The sequence below is a fragment of the Sus scrofa genome, chromosome 10 (assembly GCF_054392235.1).
Source record: "Sus scrofa isolate SSC_HxYL_T2T_F1_AM1 chromosome 10, Sscrofa_HxYL_maternal_Yorkshire_Landrace_v2.0, whole genome shotgun sequence".
Classification (NCBI taxonomy): domain Eukaryota; kingdom Metazoa; phylum Chordata; class Mammalia; order Artiodactyla; family Suidae; genus Sus; species Sus scrofa.
The window spans coordinates 10696696-10702695 of NC_139392.1; the positions used below are offsets into that span (position 1 = coordinate 10696696).

The following is a 6000-nucleotide window of genomic DNA, read 5'->3' on the forward strand; positions in this document are numbered from 1 at the left end:
TGGACAGGGAATTTAAGAGAGCTGATCTGTGCTGTCACTTTGGGCTACATTGTTCTTTTTTTCTTTCTTACTTTTCTTTAGGCCATCTCATCCATCACCGGAACTGCAGAGCAATTGAAACCTAAAACTGAGAACACATATAATGACACTTGGTTAAATGATTGGGCACTGCTAAACCCACAAGGAATCAGACCAAACACTCAGTTTGATTTAAAGACCCAGCCCAGCAGATGTGAAAAAATACTCGTGTAAACAAACGAGGCTTTGGCATCATGTACACTCTAGCTCTACTCTCTGGTATGGCAAAGACTTTAAACATCCAACGTGAGAGAATATATTTTCAAAGTAAAATCAAAGAGATCAGATTTGTGGTTGCCAGGGGCAGAGGGTGGAGGCAGTGAGGATTGGATGAAGGTGGTTAACAGGCACAAACGTCCAGTTATCATCTAAACAGGTACTAGCGATGCAATAGGCAACATGATAAGTCCAATCAACACTATTGTATGTTATATATGAAAGCTGTTGAGAGAGTAAATTCTAAAGGTTCTCATCAAAAGGAGAAAATTTCATTTTCTGTTTCTTTCCTGTTGTATCTTCATGAGATGATGGATGTTCACTGCACTTACTGTGGGACTCATTTCATGACGTAGTTAAGTCATTATGCTGCACACCTGAAAATTACACAGTGCTGTATGTCCATTATATCTCAATTAAACTGGTAGAAAAACATTACATCAAAAACGTTGAAATCTTTGAATGACTCCTATTCTGAATACATTAAGGAGGGCATTGTCCGAAAGGATAAGCAATGAGTAGCCAATACAACAGTTCTGGTAATTGTGTTTCAAAATGTAGACCAGGTGAGGGGTTTGTAGCTACAAGTTCAAGTACCAGCCACGGGTAGACGTGTCAGCACACGGGCAGTATAGCGCCAGCTGTCCCCAGACACAGCCAGGGAGCCTCTGCGGGCTCTGGTTCCTCAGAGGTCACATCGCCCCCTGAATTTAAAGGTGCCTTATTTTGTCTTTTACATCCATGAATATGATTAAACTCCTGCTGTTGTGCTAAATTTCCAAGATTGTAAAAAGTCAGGGGAATTTAAAAGGTCACTGCCGTATTTCATTTCACTAGCGAATCTGTGGAATAATGTTACAGGAGGACATAGGAAATTTCCCACACAGGTTTTGCAAACTCTGCAAAACCTGTGTGGGAAAACTTAGGTGGGAAAGAGGAGATCCTCTTAGGTGTGTAAGGACAAAGTGAGCCTCCTTATGAGAAAGTCTTGGTCGAGAAAATGAAAATGCCATTTTAATAGCAAAAGGAGGCTAGATTCTAGTCACTTAACATGAAGATTTGCCAGGAGCCAGTTGCAATATTGTTTCTTTCTGTCTGTCTGTCTTTCTGTCTTCTTGTCTTCCTGTCTTTCTTTCTGTCTTTCTAGGGCCACACCTGTGGCATATGGAAATTCTTAGGCTAGGGGTTAAATCGGAGCTGCCGCTGAGGCCTGTGTCTCAGCCGTGGCAACACTGGATCCTTAACCCACTGAGCAAGGCCAGGGATCCAACCTGCATCCTCATGGACACTATGTGGGTTCTTAACTTGTTGAGCCACAGTGGGAACTCCCCACTGTGAGTCCCTTTCTGTAGACACCTGGAATTGTTTATAAATTCTAAAATGTTGGTTTTATACCTTATGGTCACAAAGTAACCGTAGAATATAATGCCTCCTGTTTTAGTACAATACCGCTATTGTGCACATCTAGAAATAAAATGTTACATATCAATGTAAACTTAAGAAAGTGAAATTGATAAAGACAGAACACACCCATGAGTGACCTAGTGTACGTTCATTCAGGACAAGATGTAGGACAGTTTGCTTAAATCTGTAAGAAGGAAAAATAATCCTGTTGGCCTATAATAAAAATAATTATAATGCACGTTGATGCCGACGTGCTTTGAACTTTGTTGAGTCCCATTCGCAATATATGTTGTGATAGTTCACAATGCAAGTCATTTCAAGCACAGATCTTAAGCAGATGCATCTAAAAGGAGCCCCTCAAATTAACCCCAATTTAGTGTCCACATGACAAACATGAGGTTTCACCAGAGATCATCTCCAAAATTAGCTAATATTCATGCTATTTGATTATGCAAGCATGTAAGAAAAGAATCTTACAATTCTTTAACATTTGAATTTTGGAGAGGATTTTTTTTAGGTTCTCCCAAGGTAAAAGGTGTGCTTCATTAGTAAACACGTATTAAATTCATCAAATATGTCAGGCAAGTGCTTTGTGAGTATCATCTCATTTAATCTTCTCAAACATCCTATGACATAATATTATTATGACCATTTTACAGACTAGAAAACGGAGATACAGAGAAGGTAAACAACTTGGATAAATTATATGGTGGCACTGGAACATGAAACCACAGCCTACATTCTTACTCGCTGTACTGGCTGTATTCACACAGTTTAAGCCACAGACCTCAAAGTACTTCTCTCCGTAAATTCTGGTATACCAATAAAAAAAGTACATCTATAGAAAATGCATAATAATATGCATATTCAGATCAAAAGTTTAAATAAAATCACTTTCTTAGTTCAGGCTATAGTAACAGAATATCATACACTGGGTGGCTTAAGGAACAAACATTTATTTCTCCTCGTTCTGGAAGCTAAAAAGTTCAAGATCCAGTGTCTGGCTAGGAGTAGGATTGCAGGCAGCCGTCTTCTCATTGTAGCCTCATATGGCAGAAAAGAGAGAGAGAAGAAGGAGAAAGGTTTCTGTGGTCTCCCAAAAGGGCACTCAACTACCCCTCACGACCTAATTATCTTGCAAAGACCTCACTGCTAACTCCATCACAGTGTGGGTTAGGAGTTCAACATACGAATTTTGAGGATACGCAAATATTCAGTCCATAACAGACATCAAAAGAACATCAAGTCTTAATCAATAATTCCTGTTGTTCATTCTTTATTCCTCATCTGCTTCTATTCTGAGTTACACGTCCCGGACAATTTATCAATGCCTTTGTAAAAATATCACCAGTCTCACATAGTAACCTATGCATCATGTGTAATTGCCTCCTGATTAGGACTAGTAATTAATCTAACTTGTGGGCATCAGAGTTACCTACTTGCATAAAACAATACCGGAACTTTAGCCTGTGGTCCACATATACAAAATATCTCTGTATAATTTCTAAATCTTTTTTCAAAGTGTCCTTGTGTACAACAGAAAGACAGCTTGGGAGTGCCGACTTCTGGGTATCTTGAAGAGTGATCTATTCAGTAGCTGAGACTGCTAGGTTGTCCAGCAGGCCGACTAACAGGTGAAGGGTGCGGACTACTCTTACTGCAAGGCAGTGACGGTATTACCATCCTAGCATGTACTTCCATGCCACAAATGTTCTTAACGAGGTCCTGTTTTTTTTTTTTTAATGGCCAGTAAACATTTATTTATAAATGGGGAAAAAGTAGCTTGCACATACTTGAGATAAGGGCACGCCTACTGAGAGGGATTCCCCAAAGTCTGGCAACACTGCCCAGAAAAGCTGGAGAACCCCCTGAAAAGCTGGAGAAAATAGAGACCATATCTGGTGCTAGGACTGCACGTTCTCACACACTGGTGTTTCAGACTATTTTAACTTGACAGGGCTCCTGAAGACAAAAATAGAGCGCCGAGAGCCTGGGGAGTCCTCGCTTTCCATGTTAGGAGGGGGATGGATTGCCGCGAATGCTGCCCTGGCCTCTGGATTTGGCCACATGAGGAACGAACATGAATCCTCAAGTCTCTCCACGACTTTCCTACTTTTCCACTTCACAGCCTCAGAATAATCACTTTACAGGCTTTGGCTTTAAAATCGGGTTACTAATTAGTGTCCCACCTTTCCCTGAGGCTTCCCGCCTCGTTGTTTAAGTGCAGCCCTTGGGAAGCTGAAGCTAGATTGTCACTTCCACGGCCCTCCTCCCGGACAAATGACCTCTCCTGCGTGGCCACCAGAATCACCATTTGTGAGCAATGAGCGCCAGACCACGGAAAAGAAGCAGAGCATGTGCCCTAAAGGACGGAGTTATCTACTGCAATGAACTCTCTATGGATAGAACAGGCCATGGAAGGAAAAGAACCCTGCATTTCGAAGGCAGTTTTAATCAACATTTTATATGTTTCTACTGAAATTCAGTGGTGGTTACAGAGACATAGATGCTCAAGTGTATTCACCTTATCTTGAAAAATTTCTTTCCATTTTTACACCAAGTGAAACCATAGCTCGATGAAAGCAGAAACATAGCAGCAATCATTATAAATGTTTATAGACATAAGGAAAGCCTTATCTAAAGTTCATCCTGTTTAAGGACATGTTTTATGTTGTACAATTCCTCTTAGAATATCAATCTAATAAGTACCAAATGAGGCTGAAGACAATGCTGTTATAAAAAATGGAGAAAAATGATTAAAATATGATAATTATACTGACAGCTTATATGCTCAATCTAATCAACTAAGCTTCCAATGTGTCATAATGTACACTCACTCATACATTATTGCTTAATTATAGCAACACTTCTATTTGGAAAGGCTGTCAATCATGTGAATACCCATCATTTTTCCTTTTTTTTTTTCCTACAAGGGGACATATTTTAAGGAAGGATTTGAAGCCACTGTGCTGTGGATTTAACCCTTGAAATACTTGTTGTGCAAAAACTATAGTTTCCACGGAATATTTTTCTTTATGCACATATTAATATAAGTTTATATTATGTCTTATCCTTTTATGTCAGGAGAGAGGGACCACATTCTGAAAGGACACGAAGTCTTGGCAGACTTGGGTGTTTTAGTTAAGATATCTATGTGTTTACACTAAAAAGCCAGAATGGAAAGGAAAAATTTGATCTGATTGTTTCTCAGTTTGTCTGTAATTGATATTGATTAAGTGGTTGCGAGGGAGAAATTTAGATAGCTCTTTAGAAAGAACACGAAGGCTTGTGTAAATGAGCTTTACTCATAGCAAATTAAAGTTTTCCCTTATCTTTTACTTTCTCTCTTCTGGTTCCATTATTCTCTCTATTTGGGAAAACTGGGTAACATGTTGCTAAAAACGTCTTATAAGTGCCTCTGCCAGGGTCACCTACTGAGAGGTTAGTAACTTGCTCATCTAACCAAGTCTTCTCCAGCAAAATGAAACAATCCATTGAAACCACTACTCATATTATTAAAAAGACTGGGAGTTCTTTCTGTGGTGCAGGGCGTTAAGAAGCTGACTGCTGTGGCTCTGGTCACTGTGGAGGCATGAGTTCAGCCCTTGTCCCAGTGCAGTGGGTTTTAAAGGATCCAGGGTTGCTGCAGGCTTCAAGCCCTGGCTGGGGAACTTCCATATGCCAGTGGGGCTGCAGTAAAAAAAAAAAAAAAAACAAAAAAACAAAAAAAAAAACAACTAAAATTGGGTCTCTGTCAATTATTTTGATTATATTATTATTGACTTCATAAGATACGTATGTATATATGCATACAGATTTATCAGATAGATTGAATGATATTTATGTAAGCACATATGATGTACACAGTACACTCTCAAGTTCTTAACCTAGATTACTTAATAGACCATTTTGTCAAGATGGTAGGATTATTAACTAAGAATTTAGAAATGTATTTTCATACTGAGTGTGGACATTGTGGGTCCTTAGGTATCTGGATAGTTGGTTGCATGTCTCCCCTCAATTAATATGGGAAATAAGTCTACTTTTTCTAATTGGGGAGAGAGAGAAAGAGAGACTTGATTTCTCCTTTACTCCTCTAAAAGTTCTCCTTTTCAAGTGTAAAATAAAGAAGCAAATGTTCACATTTGCAAGCCCCCATTATTCCCGAAATCTAGCTTTTTTTTTTTTTTTTTCTCCTGTCTTTTTGTCTTTTTGAGGGTCGCACCTGTGGCATATGGAGGAGGTTCCCAGGCTAGGGGTCCAATCGGAGCTATAGCTGCCAGCCTACGCCACAGCCACAGC

The 6000-nt window shown here is 39.5% G+C and overlaps 1 protein-coding gene across 2 annotated transcripts in view; it reads left to right on the forward strand.

Moving 5' to 3' along the window:
- The window catches only part of SPATA17 (spermatogenesis associated 17), a 386966-nt gene extending 386225 nt beyond the window's left edge, over nt 1-741 (forward strand). For both annotated transcript variants that reach the window (XR_014817028.1, XR_014817057.1), the window contains one exon: nt 82-741. The gene's annotated coding sequence lies outside the window, so the exon portion shown is untranslated. The remainder of the gene's footprint in view (nt 1-81) is intronic.
- The last annotated feature ends 5259 nt before the right edge of the window (nt 742-6000 follow it).